The following is a 22,092-nucleotide window of genomic DNA, read 5'->3' on the forward strand; positions in this document are numbered from 1 at the left end:
CTTTCTTAGGTACAAAGTTAGTAAAATAGTGTCGCTCACGCAATATGGTGTGCGTGATAGCACTATCAGCCAGACAACTAACTTCCCCACTAGACATACTTAGAAATAAATTGATTGAATTGGTCACACACATAAAATATAATTCCATGCATTCAATTAATCAATTCGAGAAATAATATCCATAAAACAATTATCCATAATTCAAAACAAACCAAAACCAAACAAATTATTCCAAATACTTAGAAAATTGTCCAAAATTAAACTATAATCCTAGAAAAATAGGGGGGCTCTGGCCACTCCTAGTGGGTTTGGCCACTAGGGGTAAAACACCCTAAAACATGTCTAAAATTTATTCGTCCACAGGAGCTGATGCCTCCTGAAAATCTGATATCTCCATGGATGTAGTAGCATCTTCCGAATGTTCCACATGTGCAAAGTTAGACTCACGATGAAAATGATACGTGGCAATAGCCTCGAGGGTAGCTTGGCATACGCGTGACGAATGATCCTTTGATCGACAGCAGTAGACATATGTCCATTTCAGTGGAAACCGATTAAATCGTAACTTTTCCCTTGTTCTTGAAGTTTGGGGCCTTAGGGGCAAGGGGTTGGAGCTTCTGGGTCACATTTCCTCCCTTGGGTGGGCCTTGATTCTGTTGACCTTGGGCCTATGGCAGGGCTTGCCGCCCATTGCCACGACCATGATGATTCTTGTGTCGTTTGTGGTTGCTAAAATTGGTCGCATGCTCTTTAGGCACGATGTTCGAGCCAGTGGGTCGAGTTTGATGATTTTTCATCAAAAATTGGTTTTGCTTTTCAGTTGGAAGTAAAACAGAGATCAAATCTAAAAATTGGTGAACTTTTGTGCCTTATATTGTTGCTGTAGAACAATATTGATGGCATGGAAGGTCGAATAGGTCTTCTCCAAGAGATCTGATTCGATTAATTCCACTTTACAAAACTTCAGCAGTGATCAGATTCTACAAACTTCAAAGTTGTATTCATTCATGAACTTAAAGTCTTAGAAGCCAAGATACTACCAGTTGTGTCTTACTTTAGGCAAGTAAATGTCTTTTTAGTGATTGAAATAGTTGGCCAGAGCAAGCCAGAGGATGTGTGGGTTCTCCTCAGCGAGGTACTTAGTCAGTAGAGTATCATGGATGTGTCTTCGAATGAAGATCATTGCAGTAGCTTTATGAGCTTTCGACAGGTTTGTCATCAGTAGGTGCCTTAATGGTGGCTCTAATACCTTCTGCAGTCAGATGAAGCTTCACGTCTTGAACCCACTTCAGGTAGTTTCTTCCAGATACTTCTAGAATGGTGAAATCAAGCCTAACCTGTAGGGCTGGCTGCAGTACAGGCAGGTCGGGGCGGTAGCAAGCCCAACAAGCCAAAGGCTTGTAGATTATGGATTTGGGTTGGACTGGGGCTTCAAGCCTGTAGGTTATGCAAGCCAGGTCGGAGCCCGGTTGGTTCCTAATACGGTAGCGAGCCCAAAGGGATGTGTGCCTTGTCCAGGTGTCAATACGACACCGTTTCCCCACGCGGTTGGGCTTTGGGTTAGCACGATGGTTCGGCATGGTGTCACGATGGTGTGGTGGTGCTGCAAAAAAATCCGGTTTTTTTTTTTTTTTTTTTTGTTGTTTTTTGAATATTCTAGGGTTTGAAAACCCCAAATTGCTTTTAATTTATTTATATGCTTTGACTCACAAATTTCACATAGCAATATAATTGCGTAATGCATGAAATATATATATATATATATATATATATATATATATATGACAGATATATGAAACATATATATATATATATATATATATATATATATATATATATATATCGGAAGGAAACTATAAACATAGAGGAGTTCATGCATCATGGGGAATGTTTTCATGCTTCATGGACGTTTCAAATATCTTCATTTATTTTAAGTGCACCTGATTGGCAGAAAACAAATAAAAGCCTTTGAATTTGGTAGAAGAGAGCCTCCTCCTACGATCCTTCAGTTCCTTAGCTTCTGGCAAGAGCGTGTTGATAACATGTTGTAGGCCTATTTAACTGAGCTATTTTAGGGGAATAGAGAGAGGGAGGTCGGCGATAGTGAGAGAGAGAAGAGAGAGATTTAATTGTGAGGTGTGTGTTGTATCACCCCATTGTGCCCTTATTGATAGTAGTATGATAGGTTAAATCCTTACCCTTATAGGATTACAACTCTAATAGGAATTAGACTACTAAAAGGAATATAAAAGATATCCCTAGATACACTAGAATTTATATAATCACATTCCTATGTTAAATATGACTGCAACATAGTGTAGTTTTTAGTTTTAATTTTTGTGATTTTTGGATTTTAATTTTTGTGTTTATGATTAAAAAAAGGTTTAAAAGTTCTGGAATATTAGATATTCCGAAACATCATAATGTTGAGTGTGTGGCAATTATGTAGTGGCTAATGATATTGAATTAATTAATATTATCGTCATACCACAAGATAAGTGTGTGGCAGAAGTATCAAGGTGATCAATTTTTGAGAATACAGTCGTCATACCACAAGATAAGTGTGTGGCAGAAGTATCAATGTGATCAATTTTTGAGGGTCCTTCTGAGTGTGGCGATGTAGATCTAGAACCTTATATGCTCCGCAAAATCATATATGCTGGACTTCGAACAATTCAATTTGTTTGAGAGGCTTCCGTGCCTATCTATCAATATCCAATACAATATACATAGTGCTTTCACATCACTATAATGTGCAAGAAAAGTTTCAAATCTGTAGTCAATAAATAGTATACATCTGGAAAAATGGCTTGTAATTATAATTCTTTATTACATATTTAACTACTCTAAGTTGTGCGAAAGTGATGCTTTCAACCTAAAACGCAGTGATTGAAGAAAAATTTCTTATTCTGCATGTTTTAATTGTTGCTTGCGTGGTCTGCACTAGCTACATGCATTCCATTTAACTAACCACTTTTTTACCAAATAATGACTTAATTACACTTATACTTGATTCATGTGACCTTCATAATATTGGCATGTTTCCCCGAATCAATTTTACATGATTTATGTGACCCTTGTACTATATTTTACATGATTTATGTGACCTTTGTACTTAATTACACTTTTAATAAATATTTTTACACTCTTTCTAGCCTGTAGATCTTGTAACATCCAAATTAAGGTCCTAATTATAATTCACGTTATCATCTATGTCATTTATTGATTAAAAGCAATTTACATCACTCTTAAATAAGACCCTTGGATGTTATAATATCTAAATGCTAGAAAGTTGGGGAGTAATATTTGTCAAAAAGTTTACCTATTCATCCTAACCCATATTTAGTATATTACTAGTTGTGCTGCAACGACCAAGTAATGCTATTTCTCTAATAATATTATTATATATTACTTGTCATTTGAGGATGATACTTAGCTACTCACACATAAAAAAAAAAAATTTCTTGTATCATTCATTTTTTAACCGTTATAGTCGGAATCGTTTATTTTCTTTACCATCTGCTAAAGGGGTAGGCACTTGAAACCGAAAACCAAAATTGAAACATGAACCAAACCGAATTGCAAAATGGAAAAACTATTTGGTTTCGGGTTTGAACATATAAAATCACACCGAAACCTTAAAATGAAATAAGTATTTAACTCAAACCAATATTAGATAATTTATATTGTAGGCTTTCTTTATTTTATTTTTTTCATTGTGTTTTGTTACTTTTTTAGGCTTTTTAAAGTTTATAACAACTAATGGAATTTATATTGTTTATGTTTCTGTATTGTATAGAGTTGGCTAACTTGAATTCAAGTATCGACTCTCTTACTCTTAATTCACAACCACAACAATAAGCTCCAACCAATCTCAGGCTTCTAGTTCACAAGGTTCAATAGATTCTTATCCAACAGTTTCACTTGCACAAAGACCAAGGTCTTCCTAGGTATTGCCTTCTCAAGCCCATTCACAAGCTCAAAGGCTTCCTAAACATTTGAAGAGTAAGTGTCGAAAAGGTTAAGGAAAGATGAAGGGTTGAATGATGCAAAGTAGCTACTTGAAAGTTTAAACACCAGACCTTTTTGTTGAATTGCATGAACAATTTATTTTCTTTGGTTGTACTACTATTGCCATAAGGCATTTTGATGTTGAAGTTTGTTTTAATTTTAGTTTTAGTATGGTAAACTTAACTTTTTTCAATTGGGTTTTACTAAAGTAATGCAATAAGGCATTTTGATGTCGAACTTTATTTCAAACTGAATTTTAGTATGGTGATCATGATATTTATTTATTTATTTCTTTTTGCCCAATTGGGTTATATTAATAGCTTAGTGCTTTTAGTTTGCAAATGGTTTGAAACCGAACAAAACCGCAACCTAATGGTTTGGTTCCATTTTGGTTCAAGCTTCAAAACCACACCAATCGCACCAAACCAAACCGTATCCCACCCTACTAAAGATCATTTATGGATAAGTTATTCAATTTAGAGACCCCTTCCCCTTCCATATGTGTCAAACAAACCAACGTAACAAATAATACCTCATGATGGACTATCAATTTGTTTGATTCATATGAATGACTAAAAACTTTCCAAATCGAATCATTTTTTTCTCAAGATAATCTGTAAAGGATAACAAAGAAATCAAACAGTGTACTTTAGCCATAGTTATCCATGAAAACATTACAATTGAGATTTCATAAAATCTTAGACATAATAGCTAAATTCGCAGTTTCCGTTTGGCACGATCTATACGAATCTATATATACAATCTTCATCCGTTCTCTTCCAAATCTTTAATCATCCCTTCCCCAACCCTTTTTTTTATTATTTTTATTATTTTATTATTTTATTATTATATATATATATATTATTATTATAATAAAATAGAATGCATGCTTAACCTGTGCATGGAAGATGAAACGTCAGTAGGCTCAGTACTTTGGGAACAGTGTCGAATATTATATATTTTTCTCATAATTTGTGTATGTGAGCTGTGCTATATAAACTGATCCAACCTATCCATTTTTTCACAATTAATATATCAAGAGAAGAATCAATCATAATATTCTCGAAGCTGTATACTTGATACTTACACACACATGGGTTTGAGTAATGGTGAAGTGGGTGCTATTAGCCATGAGGATCTTGGAGCTCAAGCACATGTTTGGAACCACATGTTCCAGTTCATAAACTCCATGTCACTCAAATGTGCAGTTCAACTAGGCATCCCAGACGTGATTCACAACCACGGCCAACCCATCTCTCTTTCCGAGCTCATCGCCGGGCTCAATGTCCACCCTTCGAAAGCTCATTTCATCTCACGCCTCATGCAAATCCTCGTTCACTCCGATTTCTTTGCGCAACATCTGTTGGTATTCACAAGAGTTTGCTAACTCAATACCAAAATATGTGGGTGATAAGTTTACAAACTCTATCACACCTCTCACTTTGCACTCTCAATAAAATTGGACAAGGAAAGAAATAGAGAAAGGAGGGAAGCAACAAGCTTTGGCAAAACACTTGGACTTTGATATATAAAAAAAGGTTTACAAACTGATGGAATAAGAAAGCTTACAAGCTTCTTCACAATTGGAAGTGGGATTCGGATGGGATAATTCTAAAGCCTAGCAAGGAGGCTTATTTATACAAGCAGAAAATGAATAAACAATAAGACAACACATGCAAACAGATCATGTGAACTTTGGACAGCTTGCACACAGCAGCTCACATCTCTGCTGTCTTTCAACACACTTTCAGCTAGCACATGGAGGAAACTTTAGTCTTTGTAGTTGCAGCATGTGTGGATACAACCTGTAAAGAAACTAGCAGCAACCTTTTACAGCCTGTTTTTATTTGAATTTCCAACACGCCCCCTCAAATCAAAACGCCTTCATGCCTAGCATTTCACGTAATAACCGGAATGATTCAACTGGTAGTGGCTTAGTGAAGATGTCAGCCACTTGTTCCTTTGTGTGACAATAGACAAGCTCAATTGTCTTTTGCTTCACATGATCCCTCAAAAAATGGAACCTAGTATCGATGTGCTTACTCCTTCCATGTTGGACTGGATTCCTAGCAAGCTTGATAGCTGAGATGTTATCCACATGAATCACAGTCGATTCCACTTGTGGATGACACACTGACTTCAACAGATTTCTTAACCAAATTGCCTCACACACGGTTGAGGCTACAGCAATGTACTCGGCTTCACACGATGACAAAGCAACAATTGATTGCTTCTTTGAAGTCCACGAGAAAGCTGTTGATCCTAGAAAAAACACATAGCCAGTTGTGCTTTTCCTTTCATCTTGGTCACCTCCCCAATCACTATCTGAATAACCAAATAATTTTGCATCTTCACCAAAATTATAAAACAGACCATAGTTTAGAGTACCTCTTATGTACCTCAAAATTCTCTTGGCGGCCAGCCAATGAGACTCCCTTGGTGTTTCCATGTATCGACTCACGAGTCCAACACCATAAACTATATCAGGTCTTGTGATTGTAAGGTACCTTAGGCTTCCAACCAAGCTTTTGTACACGGTTGAGTTTACAAACTCACCTTCTCCTTCCTTGGACAGCTTCAATCCAGTTGCAACTGGAGTGTTGACAATATTGCACTTGTCCATATTGAATTTCTCCAATATATCTCTCATGTACTTTTGTTGAGAGATGTAGATACCGTCATTTTCTTGCTTCACCTCTATGCCAAGAAAGTATGACATTAATCCATTGTCAGTCATCTCGAATTCACTGAACATGGATTGCTTGAACTCATAGAACATTGCTTCATTGTTTCCTGTAAACAACAAGTCATCTACATAGAGACAAATAATTAAGAACTCCCCTTTTTCACCGTTCTTCATGTAAACTGAATGCTCGTATGGACATTTCTGAAATCCATTTTGGTGAAGGTAGTTATCAATCCTTGAGTTCCAAGCTCGTGGTGCTTGCTTGAGGCCATACAAAGCCTTCTTCAAACGATACACCTTTTCTTCTTCTCTTTGTACTTGGAAGCCTTCCGGTTGTTCCACGTACACTTCTTCCTCAACAACTCCATTAAGGAAGGCTGACTTGACATCTAGTTGATAAATTTTCCATTTATGATGAGCGGCAAGAGAGATTAGTAATCTTACCGTGTCAAGTCTTGCAACTGGAGCATAGACTTCATCATAGTCCACTCCATACTTCTGTTTATAGCCCTTTGCTACAAGCCTTGATTTGTATCGATCCACACTTCCATCTGCAATGCGCTTGATCTTGTAAACCCACTTGACACCAATAGCCTTCTGATTTGGTGGGAGCTTTGTTAACTCCCAAGTGTCATTCTTCTCGATGGCATGGATCTCTTCTTCCATGGCTTTCTTCCAACAATCTTCTTCCACAGCTTCATTGAATGAGAGAGGCTCATGGTCTGCATAGAAGCAGAAAAAATTGGTTTCTTCTTCTTCTTGTCCATAAATCTCTGTGAGACTCCTTAACCTCACTGGAGTTGAGGAGCTGCTTTCTTCACTAGATGTCGGACCACTCCTTGCAGTTCTGTGCAATGGAGTTGTTGTGGTTGTTTGAGCAGGTTGTTGCTCAACAGGTGGTACAACTTCTGGTTCTTCAAAATCAGTGGAAACGATCTTCTCTTTACTGACTTCTTTGTTGTTCCACTTCCATGCCTCTTCCTCACTGAAGATGACATCTCTACTAACCACTAATTTGCCAGTTAGTAGGTTGTAGAGCTTGTATGCCTTGGACTCTTCACTATAGCCCACAAACACACACTTCTCACCTCTATCATCAAGTTTCCTCCTCTTGGCTTCTGGAACTTGAGCATATGTAACACACCCAAAAATTCTTAGGTGTGTAACATTCGGCTTGTATCCACTCCAAGCCTCTTGTGGTGTCATCCTCTTGAAACTCTTTGTTGGACATCGATTCAACAAATAAATCGAACAAGCTACAGCTTCTGCCCATAACTCTTTTGGCAAATTCTTCTCCTTAAGCATGGACCTTGTCATGTCAAGGATAGTTCGATTCTTTCTTTCGGCTATCCCATTTTGTTGTGGGGTATAGGCAGCAGTAAGTTGATGCCTAATTCCTTGCTCCTTACAGTATGCTTGGAAAGCATTGGAGGTGTACTCTCCACCTCTATCTGATCTCACAGCCACAAGCTTGTGGTTACTTTCAGCCTCTGTGAGTGCCTTGAACTCCTTGAAAATTTTTAGGGCAGCTGACTTCTCCTTGAGAAAATAGACCCAAGTCTTTCTACTGAAATCATCAATGAAGGTAATAAAATACCTATTACCTCCATAAGACATGGGATCCAATGGACCACATATATCTGTGTGCACCAACTGCAGTGGTGCCTTTGCTCTCCATGTATCACCAACAGGGAACGATAGTCGTGCTTGCTTGCCAAGCACACAACCTTCACATACTTGGCGTGTGGCTTTAATTTGGGGTAGACCACGAACCATTCCTCCACTTGACAGTAACTTTAGGCCATTGAAATGAAGATGGCCAAATCGAAGATGCCATTTCCATGACTCATCTTCCATTACACCGATGTTGCAGCTTCCAATCTTTGTGTTCAAATTCAACAGAAACATCCGGTTCTTTGACATTCGAACACGTGCAATAAGCTTTCTCCTTGCATTCCTGAGAGTGAGAAGCATGTTCTCCATATGTATAATGTACCCTTTCTGGAGCAGTTGACCAATGCTTAGAATGTTGCTCTTCATACCTGGTATGTAGTAGGTATCGGAGATGTATTCTTCTTTACCATCCTTCTGGATGATCTTGATCTTCCCTTTGCCTTCAACTGGCAACTTTGAGGAGTCACCAAGACTTACAGATCCATAGGCCCCATCTTTGAGTTCGGCAAAAAACTCATTCTTTCCACACATGTGATTGCTTGCACCAGAGTCCAAATACCAAACATCTTGTTGGCTACTGGAATCATGGTGTGCTAGCAAGACTGTAAGTTCTTCATCAGTATTTCCACTTGATTCTGCCATGTTGACATGCTCACCATTTTTATATGAACATTCATTGGCATAATGTCCATATTGCTTACAGTTGTGACACTGGATATACGCCTTTCCTCGAGTAGATCTCCACTCCTGAGACTGACCTCAATTTTGTGCATAGCCTCGACCTCTTCCTCGAGCTCGTCCTCGGCTACGGTTAGATGAACTCCCACGACGTGAGTTCCACTGCCCACGACCTCCATTTGGTTTGTCAATATTCAACTTTGACTCTAAAGCTTGCTCTAGCGTTGTGGGGTTTGCATTATTCTGAATGCGTTGCTCGTGAACTAAGAGGGATCCTAGTAGCTCCTCTGCGCTCATCACCTCCAAATCCTTGGATTCCTCAATGGCAGTCACCACATGCTCAAACTTAGATGTGAGTGACCGGAGTATCTTCTCCACAACTCGTACTTCATCGAGTCTCTCGCCATTTCTCCTCATCTGATTTACTATCACAATGAGCCTTGTGTGATAGTCGGAGATGCACTCCCCTTCATTCATATGAGCAGTTTCAAAATCTGCTCGAAGTGACTGTAACCTCACTTTCTTGACTCGATCTACTCCTTTGTAGATTGTACTAAGTGTATCCCATACTTGCTTGCTCGTTGTTGCTTCTGCAACCTTCTCGAACGTTGAATCTTCCAAACCCTGGTATAGAAGATATAGCGCCTTTTGGTCCTTCTTTCGTAAGTCCTTGAGAGTGTTCCTTTGATCCGCAGTATATACGGCTTCTTGCTCGGCAGTGGGTACAACATACCCACTACTGACAACTTCCCATAGCTCCTGTGATCCAAACAATGCTTTGAATTGGATGCATCATCTTTCATAATTTTCTTTCTTCAATGTGGGAACTTGGAGTTGCACTAAGTTGGACGCCATAACTGCTGCACCTGCCAGAATGGTATTCTAGCTCTGATACCAATTGTTGGTATTCACAAGAGTTTGCTAACTCAATACCAAAATATGTGGGTGATAAGTTTACAAACTCTATCACACCTCTCACTTTGCACTCTCAATAAAATTGGACAAGGAAAGAAATAGAGAAAGGAGGGAAGCAACAAGCTTTGGCAAAACACTTGGACTTTGATATATAAAAAAAGGTTTACAAACTGATGGAATAAGAAAACTTACAAGCTTCTTCACAATTGGAAGTGGGATTCGGATGGGATAATTCTAAAGCCTAGCAAGGAGGCTTATTTATACAAGCAGAAAATGAATAAACAATAAGACAACACATGCAAACAGATCATGTGAACTTTGGACAGCTTGCACACATCAGCTCACATCTCTGCTGTCTTTCAACACACTTTCAGCTAGCACATGGAGGAAACTTTAGTCTTTGTAGTTGCAGCATGTGTGGATACAACCTGTAAAGAAACTAGCAGCAACCTTTTACAGCCTGTTTTTATTTGAATTTCCAACAACATCATCATGTTCATCATGATCGTGACGATGCGGAGGAAGAAGTAGCTGTTGTGTTGTATAGCCTAACACCAGCTTCCGGGCTTTTTCTCAAAGACGGACCATGAAACATCACACCGTTTCTGCTCATGGTACTTGATCCGGTAATTACAGACCCATTTCACTCAATGAGTAATTGGTTACATATGAATTGTGGCGATGATCTAGTTCCATGTACACCATTTGAGGTGGCAAATGGAATGCCTTTTTGGGAATTGAGTGCCAAGAAACCGAGGTTTGGTGACTTGTTCAATGAAGCAATGGAGGCGGACTCCAAGCTTATCGCTGGGGTGGTGGTAGGAGAGTGTGGAGGAGTCTTTGAGGATTTGAAATCCCTGGTGGATGTTGGAGGGGGTACAGGAACAATGGCCAAGGCCATTGCCAATGCATTTCCCAACATCAACTGCACTGTGTTTGACCAACCACATGTGGTGGCTGACTTGGAAGGGATGGCCCACAATTTGGGATTTGTGGGAGGAGACATGTTTGAGGAAATACCTCCAGCCAATGCAATTCTGCTCAAGGTAATATATCTAACGCGCACAATTATTTATCTTAATCTTTGTTGTTCCATAACCAATTTCCTAATCAATACATTGTTGCTAGTAAACTATCTCATCCTTGGTTGTCTTTGGAATTTCTAGCTAGCTAGTTCAAATCAATTGTTAAAAGATCAAATTGTTACCTGTAAGAAGGTAGTGGATTATATTTAATCAGACACACAAAACTGACATATTTGCTAATACAATCTAATCAGGTGGAACCCCATAACAATGGGATCCTAATAGAGTATGTTCCAAATTTTGTGTGTATGCATTATTGATGTAGTTGTGTTTCTAGATCCTCTAGATTAATTTGGGTAAATGTTGTGACTAATTGAATATATGTGATTCATGATCTATATTTGTTTAGTGGATTCTGCATGATTGGAATGATGAAGAAAGCGTGCAGATATTGAAGAAATGTAGAGAAGCAATATTTCTGAACAAAAATGAGGGAAGGAAGAAGAAGATTATCATCATAGACATAGTTGTGGGGTATGGCGATAACAAGACGAAAATGGACAAGAAATCAATTGAAACCCAACTCATGTTCGATATGTTGATGATGTCCACCATCACTGGCAAAGAGCGTAGCGAATCAGAATGGGAGAAGATCTTTTTGGCTGCTGGATTCTCTCATTATAACATCACTCATATGCTCGGTTTGAGATCTCTTATTAAAGTTTACCCCTGAAATCAGATCATCATGCTAGACTGCTAGTACTGTATTATGTGTGGATTGTATTATGCAAATAAAGAATGCCCAGAAAGCAGCAGGGCGCCTTTTTTTCTACAGTAGAGTGTCTGCAACTATGATTCAACGATTGTTACTTCCGTTGTGGGTGCAAACTTTAGGTGATCAATGAATGTTAAGTTTTGATGCTTGAAAGGAGTTTCCCTGTTGAAGCTTTTCATAAACTTCATCTGATATGATCCTCTTACCGGATCCAGCAAGAAAAACAAGGACATTTCTCATTGTCATTAGCCAAATAGACAAAATTAATTTAACAAACTAATTTGCTCTGATAAATGTTCACAATTAATTGAAGTAAAATCAATATGAATCCCAATAACTAGTCAATTGTAGATAATTACAAACAAAACTAGCTTAGCGTAGCTAATTTCCCATATTACATTTGCTGACCAAACAAGCTATAAAATGCTCATCTTTCTCAAAAATTTTAAACATTGCGACTTGTACTGCTACTTCCTCCATTAGTACTAGTACTAGTAGTAGTCGGACTCCCTTTGCTACCGTCTTCCTCCAGAATATGATGGCCTCTCTTAACCAAGACAAGAGCTAGGGATTAGAAGAAACCACTTTTTAAAAATGCTTTTTTGTGTAGGTTTTTTCCTTGAGCTGGAAGAAATTTCCTTCGGCAAATAATTTCATTGTCTTATACTGCATTGCAAGTTTGCAACCCTTTTATCTCATTTTTGGTCCTAATTTATCATCATTTCTCAATTCAGATTCTTATAAAAAAATTTGGGCTTTCAGCAATTATGGTGTTAAGAAAGAAACATTTCACCCAAATGAAAAAGTTGACATCTTTTGGAATTTGATGCTAATAATAATTATGTATGTTTCCCATTAAGGGTTTTGAGTTGGAAGAGATGTTGATGGGTCATACAGCCGGTATATCTGAGCCTCAGTCATCCAAGGATTGGCTACTTCCTTATGCTGAATCATCTGAGTTAGATGATATTGACACTGCAGACTCTTCTGAGCAAATACTTTACACAGCCTTCTTCGAAGAGCTTGCAAGGAATATCGTTAAGTATGACACTGTTTTATGGCTTTCTATATCCCTATTGCTGGTTAGCTTGGGGAGTTGGCATCATCATGCTTTTATATCTGCCCTTTAAAAGATATGTTCTTCAGATGGACGTTTCCTCAAGAAAATTATATGTTATGCCAAGTGAAATAGTTTACAAGGTGCACGCCTTACTTGAATTCTTACCATGTTTCTAATTTTGTCTTTAAACTGAATGGAATTGTTCTATTTTCACATCTTTGCTTATACGAAAGAAAAACAATGCATCGGGGTAATTCTTCTTCTCTCTCTCGTCTTTTTTCCACAAAGGTTTCGAGGCCATCTTTCATACCCTTCTGGGGCATCACTACAATTGAGAAGCATGTGTTTGGGTTAATATTTGAACATTGAATTTAGATGAAGAAAAGCCCAAGAATACCTAATTGAAAGAGACTTGCCCGAAACCCCGCACCAAGCCTAGAAGCAAATTGAAGCCTTCTCAGCCAAAAAGCAAGCCACATGCTTACCATTGAAGTGACAAGTGATGGAGACTAACCTACTACCAGCCAAATAACACTTTTTAGTGGCATTACAAGTAAAAAGTTGATGACTCGCTACCCTTCAGATGCTTTCGGGCAAGAGCAAAGTCATAGCAGTCGGGCTAATTTGCTTATAAAAGGAGGAAGAGGCCCCATAGATAAGGACACTCAACCAATCAAACAAACAAACATACATACAAACTCTACTCTCAAGCCAGATTTGCATCCAAAAGCTGAAATCAACCCAGATTCAGTCATTTTTAGCGACAAGCTATCTCTTGTCTAGATTTCCTTAGAAAGCCTATCTTTCTCTAGTCTCTGCTACCTTCAACCATCGTAGTAACAATTCCCTCGGTAAACTTGTTTACCGTCCATCCCGTTTTAGCATATAAACCCCTGTTAACACAAAGACAAGTGACTGCAGGAAGTTCAACCTTGACAGACAAGGTGAAATCTTGCCCGAAGCTCTTTGTTTGTTTTCTGAATTTGTAGATCTATTACTTAATGCATTCTCCAATATGTATTCAAGTTATTTCCATTGGTTTTCTTACTTTAAGAGCCTCATTTGTATCTGGATCTAGTCAAATATGCCTTCATTAAAATCAATCAAGAACCAAGTAAATGACTTAGAGGGCTCTGGATTCCCTTCATTCGAATGTACAAGACTATGAACTAAAAGTTCTTGTTTACAAGGCAAGAAAAAGAACTTAATGTGGACTTAACCCATCCACGACAATCCTTTAATAACAAGAAGTTCGAGTAACTTGGGGTGCAAGTAATCGACTAAAAACACTCTTGTTATGCATCTGCTATACTGATATAGCAGTGGCACGCCTAGCAGTTAGTTAGTTTTGATTGCGAGTCTCAAGGCCTACACCTAAAGCCCCACAAAGGCACCTTTCAGAACTAACTTTGTCCTCTTCTTGTAGCACATCAACAAGCAAGAACCCGACTACACATCCAAAGTCCAATCCCTTGGGGAGCTGTGCTGAGGTCTGAGGATCCTTCTCCAAAGAAATCTTCGCCTGAACATAGTTTGAACATTCATAGTCTTGTATGCCAAGAAGAAGAAGGAAAGAGAAAACCTTCAGGTGGAACACAGAATACGGGCCACCCCAGTGTCTACCAAGATCGAGCATGACAAATCATCTAGATGATTTTCTTTCCCTCTAAGGACTAGCTATTCTAGAGATTTCGACTTTATCCGAGAAGTCAGGAGGAAATGTAACCAATGAAGATTTGCAAGCCACCATGGTACAAGTCCTGAAAAGTATGAAGAAGATCACTCTGGAAATTAGATGAGAAGTAAGAAGACTATGCTCCTTAACAGGGAATCTGCAAAGAAGATTAGATATGGAGTACTCTACTCCAAAAAATGGTTATGCTAGGGAAGTGATGAGAGAGGCTAGCCCTGAGAAAGAACCAGTTATCCCCCTATTTCCTTTGCTTGAGGAAAAGAGGGATAAAGGAAAAAACAAGGAACAATCTGGAGCTAGTCAGCCAGTGTTGGAGGAGATCCTAGAAGCGGAGTTGCCTAACCCTCTATTATTTTCACTAGATAGTAGAGGGCAGAGCAGGCAAGAAAGAAAGAAGTATGAGATGCCTCAGTTAATCGGAGGATCTAGTGGAAAAGGCGGGCCTACCAAGGCAAACAAGCCTCCTCCTTATAGGCCATCATCATTGGCTGATACGGATACATTGAAATTTTCCCTCCATTCTACATCTTTTACATACATACATACATACATACATACATACATACAAATATATATATGAGTTTGAATTTGTTTTGGTGACTTCATCAAATAAAAGCCTCCATTGCATATACAAATTAACTAGTTACGATATGGTTAGTTTGATATAGTGATGGTGCTTTCAGATTTATTATCTTAGCCTCCACGGATCCACAAATTTGACAATTTTTGAGAATCACTTTTTACATGATCTAGTTCCATGTACACCATTTAAGGTTGTAAAATGGAATGCCTTTTTTGGAGTTGAATGAAGCAATGGAGGCGGACTCCAAACTTATCGCAAGGGTGGCGGTGGAAGAGTGTGGAGGAGTTTTTGAGGGTTTGAAATCTTTAGTTGATGTTGAAGAGGGTACATGAACAATGGCCAAAGCCATTGCCTATGCATTCCCCAACATCAACTGCACTGTGTTTGACCAGCCACATGTGGTGGCTGACTTGGAATGGATGACCCATAATTTGGGTTTTGTGGGAGGAGACACGTTTGATAAAACACCTTCAGCCAATGCAATTCTGCTCAAGATAAGATACCTCGATCTCATCCTTGATTGTCTTTGCAAAGTTCTAGCTAGCTAGTTCAAATCGTTTGTTAAAGTCCTAGCTATTAGATTATATATTTAATCAGACACATAAAATTGACACATTTGTTAAGTACACTCTAATCAGGTGGAACCCTACAATGGAATCCTAACATAGTATGTTCCAAATTTGGCATGTATACATTATTGATGTAGTTGTGTTTACATATCCTCTAGATTAATTTGGGTAAATGTTGTGACTAACTGAGTACCGTATGTGATTCGTGATCTATCTTAATGGATTCTGCATGATTGGAATGATGAAGAAAGCGTGAAGATATTGAAGAAGTGTAAAGAATCAATGCTTCTGAGCAAAAATGAAGGAATGAAGAAGATTATCATCATAGACATAGTTGTGGGGTATGATAAGAAATCAATTGAAACCCAACTCATGTTCGATATATTGATGATGTTCACCGTCACCAGCAAAGAGCGTAACAAATCAGAATGGGAGAATATCTTTTTGGCTGCTGGATTCATTCACTATAACTTCACTCATACGCTTGGTTTGAGGTCTCTTATAGAAGTTTACTCCTGAAGTGAAATCATTAGGCTAGTATTGTATATGTGTGGTTTGTACTATGCAAATAAAGAATACTTAAGACGTAGTAGGGCACCTTATTTTTCAAGTAAAGTGTGTCAACTATGATTCAACAGCTATTACTTTCGTTGTCGTTGCAAGCTTTAGATGATTAATGAATGTAAACTACACCCAGAACGTGTTGCATCATTTTAATTAGCATAAAGCGAAGCCTTCAAGTACTTCAATGATCGTTCGACCACTAAATGCAAAACGAGATCATTTTCTTCCTAAAGAGGACGAGGAAGAAGCTTTGGAGCCTGAAGTTCTATATCTAAGTACAATTTGCACTTTAGTGTACTTAGCTCAGTGCATTTGACCATACATCTTCTTCGCTATTAATCTTTTGGCAAGATATAGCCACACGCAGACACTGGATAGGTGTTAAAGGCATTCTGCTACCTAAAAAATAGAACAAATTTAGGTTTGGTCTATCCTTAAGAATCCTTGAGAAGAGCCGCACCCTTCCTGGGTTCTTGGCTTAATTCAATCCTTATTGGTTATGCTGACGTAGAGTACTTATCTGGCCTGCATAAGGCACACTCTCAAACGGGTTACGTTTTTACCGTTGGAGGCACTGCAAGCAAACAGACCTTAGTTGCCACTTCTTCGAACCATGCTGAAATTCTCGCCCTACGTAAAGCTACTAGGAAGTGTTTATGGTTGAGAGCAGTAATGGAACATATTGGAAGCATCTGCGGATTTTCGTTCGTCGTTGACGTCCTTACAACGATCTATGAAGATAACACAACATATATTGAACATCACAAGAAGGGATACATCAAAGAAGACAACACCAAGAAAATTACGTCGAAGTTCTTTTTCTCTCGTCAGTAACAACATGGGAAGATTGAAGTCACACAAATTTTTTCCTAGGACAACCTAGCCGACCTTTTCACCAAATGTTTGCTGAAGACTACTTTCCAAAAGCCTGTCAAGGAATTGTTATGTGTAAACTTTCTAAGTTGTAACATTGTTAGTTCTCTTTGGAAATATGTTAAACTCAGGGAGAATATCTTGAAGTATACTCACTTGATCTTAATGTCATCTTTTTTCCTACGATAAGGAGCATTTTTCCCTTTGGGCTTTTGCTACCTAATGAGGTTTTAATGAGGCACCCATCATGAGTTGGTCATACTCTTGTGTACGGCCCATGGATGTTTAATTGGCTTTGCCTTAACTTACCTTTTTCCTTAGACTATGAGTTTTTGTCCCATGTTGGGTTTTACCATAGCCAGGTTTTGTGAGACTTATTTCCATATGCAAGTTCCCTTGTTTGAGACTATCTTGCTCACAAATCAGTGCTGATGAGTCGACTTCGCCAACTTTACCCGACGACGAATCTACTTGAGTATTTACACACTTAAGGGGGATTGTTATGGATATTCTTTAATTGTGATTATGTAAATCCTAGATATACCAGGGTCCTAGATTATCTATTACTCTAGTTATTCTTTCCCTATAAGATTGTATTTACTTGGAGGATAAGTTGATCCTCTCCTCTTATTCTACTATAAATAAATGCACTTCTTAGGGAGGAATACACACACAATGATCCCTAAGCATTCTACAATCTCTCCACTCTCTCTTTGCCTCACCCCCTCTAATTCCCTCAATTAATTATAGGCCACAATAAAAACCTAATTTTCTGGATTTAAATTTTAAGTTTTAACGTGAGGGTTTGAGATAGTCTTAAGTTATTTTTTGTTAAGAAAAAGTTTAGGAAATCCCTTTTCATTAAACCTCTCAAAAAATTTGAGGAAAACTAACGAAAAGGGTTTGAAAACTTTGAGTTTTAACGATAAGGACAAAATAAAAGATAAAATAAATAGTATTTGGATTGACTTTTTAGTGTAAAAATATGATTTTCCGTTAAAATAAACAGTACCGGAATTTTTTTCGTTAAAGTATCAAAAAATTTATAGTGTCCCAAAGTACAACTTTTAGTTTTAGGTAGCGTTTGGTACGCAGACGGGACGGGACGGGACAGGACGGGACGGGACGGAACGGGACGGGACGGGACGGAACGGGACGGGACGGGACGGGACGGATGTTCTGTGTTATGTTTGGTACGCGCAGGACGGAACAAGACGGTTGTTCCGTCCTGCGTTTGGTAGCACATGGACGGAACGGAACCAAAAGATTAAAATGACTAAAATACCCATGTTCCGTCTGTTGTTTGGTACAATTTTATGGGCGGAACGGGACATGACTCTTTTTTTTTTTTTTTTTTTTAATAAGTTGTTCAAATTTGAACACTATTATCCATTATTTGTTTTTCTTGGTCCAAATTTTAATAGGTATATGTTGTGTTTCACTTGCAAACCCCTTTAAAATTTGTAATTTTTCCCATTTTCTACACCTCCATTCGAATTTTCACCACAAACCCATCAAATTTTATTGTGCAAATTGCAAAACCCACACCCCAATTCAATTTTTAGTCCCTAATTTTGGTCCTTTCAATTGTGGGTTGTTGTTCAGGGAGTTTAGGTTCTACAAACATTAGAATTGGCCTTGTTTAGAAGGACACCCCTCTAAATATTCCCCATTGCAGGAACAAGGCAAACCACATAAGAGCACATGACAAATGTTGAAAAATATATAAGTTTAATGATCATGCATATCGTAAACATTTTAGGGTTTAAACATTTAGAACTTAAACAAAGAAAATGAAATATGCATTACTTAAACATGAAATATCCGAAATCAAACATTCGTCCTGACTTAAAAAACAAATAATGTCTTGCTAAAGTAATAATGAAAACACTTAGAAGTTGATAAAGTTCCCCATACTAAAACCACAAATACTAAAACCTCAAAGGCTCTCCATAAACACTTTAATGAAATCTGGCTTCTGTGAGTTCCTTGCTGCAATGATACAACTGCCTCTGAATTCCTTGCTGCAAACTTGCCTATTGAAAAGCCTTTGAATTTATAGCCTAAATCAGCATCGCACCATTAAATCACATTATTAAATCGGAATAAAAACATTGAAAAACATATGAACTCATGCCCAACTTTGATATCTGAACAAAACAAAGCTTTCAGATCAAAGCAAAAAACTGAAGATGGTTAACTGAATTCAATAAAAACTGAAATAATGCCATTGAGAAAAGGAGTAAACAGATTTGTTGTGAGCACAAGAAAGACTCCATTAGAGAGGAGGCTGGCCAATGCTCAATACCAAAGAAACGTGGATAATGAGGGTAATTACCAAGGCAAGGATCTTCAACCTGGGAGTGTGAATACGCCGGGGAAAGGCCCAACAGAAAAAAGCCAAACCATAAAAAACATACTGAAAAAATTTTCCAGCCCCCTGCTGCACCAACAAATTGTGTATCTACAATTTGATAGCGTTTCTACCAGACATATACCAAATCGCATTAATGATTATCAACCCAAAATCCATAGCAAAGAGGCCAGCTAATAAAAGCCTGCTCTACTGCTCTACTACTCGATACCCTTCTCTTGGTTGCTGGAGAAAATGAAATAAAAAGATGCATTGACTGCTAAATGATTGTCAGTGGCCAAGTCATTAGAAACAGGACAGAACAAAAAACCAAGCATAGTCAATCCCTAGATGCATGTTTGTAATATTTTTTACTGGGTTGTTAAGATCCCACTCAACACTAATTCTTTACCCTGTCCTTTTCCTTTTCATTCGAAACCGACAATTCGACATTTGAATTAATAAACTCCCCTTTCCTTCTCTGTTGATCTTAGCTAAACCCATAATGCAAATCCTCCATTCAAATCGCAAACCCATAAAAATATTAAAATCTGAGAGAAACCCAGAACCTAAAATCACCTCAACTTTCATTGTATCATCCAAATAACCCTATCACAAGATTTTCTCCAAATTAGAATCGACTACTAATTAAATAATAAAACAATTTTCTTAAAGCAAACCAACCAACATAAATAATCAAAACCAAAATTATCTAATTCAGCTGGGAAATAAACTACGAATCCATAAATCCAATAATTACCAATCCATATTTATTGTAAACAGAAATAGTTTACAAATGAAATCAGGCACTTATTAATACTGTAACTGACAAACAAATCTTGATTTTGTGATCACCAATTCAAACATTCAAGTTACCCAAAAATACAGAGGAGAGGGAGAGAGAGAGAGATACCTGAGGACCACCAAGTTCGCAGAGCTGCTACACGGAAGAGGACGAGGAGGAAGGTTGCGAAGGGGACGAGGAGGAAGGTTGCGAGGCTGCACAGAAGGAGATGAGCAGGAAGGTTGCGAAGGGGAAAGGGATGCAGAGGTGAAGAGAAACGGCTGAGAAGAAGAGATTTTGTTTTTAGGGTTTGTTAACTGATTTTGAAGTTGTAAATTTTGAAAAAGACCAAGGGCATTTTTGTCTAAAAATATTGGAAATTTCTGTCCCACAGACGTGGAACAACCCGTTCCAGGGTGGGGATGTGGAACAAAAAATCATCCAAAATCTGTTCCGTGGAACAGCGCGTTCCACTCATTTTAGGAGCACCAAACGCGGGACGGAACGCCTCGTCCCACTCTGTTCCGTCCCGTCCCGCGTAACAAACGCGACCTTAATTTTTGTGATTTCGGAATTCGGTGGCTAATGACATATAGAATTAATTAATATTATCGTGACGCATACAAGATAAGGGTGTGGCACGGATATCAATGTATCCAGTCATTAGATGGCCCTTTTAGGTGTGCCGATTTAGATCTAGATTCTTACATGCTCCATAATATCTTATGCTGTCCAATACTGTACAGTGCTTTCACATCACTATAACGTGCAAGAAAAGTTTCAAATCTGTAGTCAATAGTGTACTTCTGGAAAAATGGCTTGTTTTATATTTTCTTTATTGCATGTGATGTAATTACCCTATGCTATGCTTAGAGGAAAGTCATGCCATGAACTCGAAACGCAGTGATTGAACACAAAAATATTATGCATGCTTTTATCGTTGCTTTCGTACTCTACATTAACGTTGCTTGTTAGGTCTGCACTAGCTAGCTACTTGCATTCCCTTTAAGGTTTGTTTTGTTTACATAATGAAGATTCAAGAGATTGATAATTTGATTTATTTTCATGTGCATCAAATTACATATGAATCGAATTAGAACAGTAAATAATGAATTGTACGAGAACAATATATTTATGCCTCCCTCTTACGTTCTCGAACAGTCTCCCATTATAGATTTCACGTTGAATTAATTTTTTCTTCTTCTTGTTTAATTTGTTTTATTACCTGTTTCTTATTAATTTAGATTAGTATTTTTATTAAGAATTATAATCCACTTCTTCTATATATAAAGCTGGAGGCTAGTTTTGGTGTCACATCTTCGACAAAAGATTAGGACAAAATTGCTCCTTAACCAAGAAAATCCAAAACCAATCTAATATAATATATCAAATAATGCAAGAGTAATTTGGTAATTTGATCATAAAAAAATATAATATAAATACAAGTGGAAAGAGATAAAAGAATAAAAAAAATGGAAGGATGGGTGAAAGTTGATGGTGCCCACGTGAAGGGCAAAATAATAATAATAATAATAATAAATAAGAAAAATCATGAATATTGTGTTCAAACATCTTAAGAGATGTATAATGCTGATTATAAAAAAGGTATTTCACACGTGGATAATAATGTGATTAAATAAGTTGTCAAATGATTGTTTTTTTTTTTTTTTTTAAACAAACAATATTATCTACACTAAGGGGAATGAGGATGAGCTTAACCTCATAATGGGTTAAGCAATAATGTGATTCAATTATTTGTTTATTAAATATTATTTTCTTTATAAAAAAGGTCTTTCACACGCGGATAATAATGTAATTAAATTAATTGTCAAATGATTTTTTTTTTTTT

General features: G+C 37.7%; 2 pseudogenes; both read left to right on the forward strand.

Moving 5' to 3' along the window:
• Positions 1-5,089: 5,089 nt before the first annotated feature.
• LOC137721324 (probable O-methyltransferase 3) lies at positions 5,090-11,722 on the forward strand (annotated as a pseudogene).
• A 2,952-nt stretch (positions 11,723-14,674) lies between these two features.
• LOC137719835 (probable O-methyltransferase 3) lies at positions 14,675-16,188 on the forward strand (annotated as a pseudogene).
• Positions 16,189-22,092: the final 5,904 nt, after the last annotated feature.

Source organism: Pyrus communis, chromosome 16, assembly GCF_963583255.1.
Source record: "Pyrus communis chromosome 16, drPyrComm1.1, whole genome shotgun sequence".
NCBI lineage: Eukaryota > Viridiplantae > Streptophyta > Magnoliopsida > Rosales > Rosaceae > Pyrus > Pyrus communis.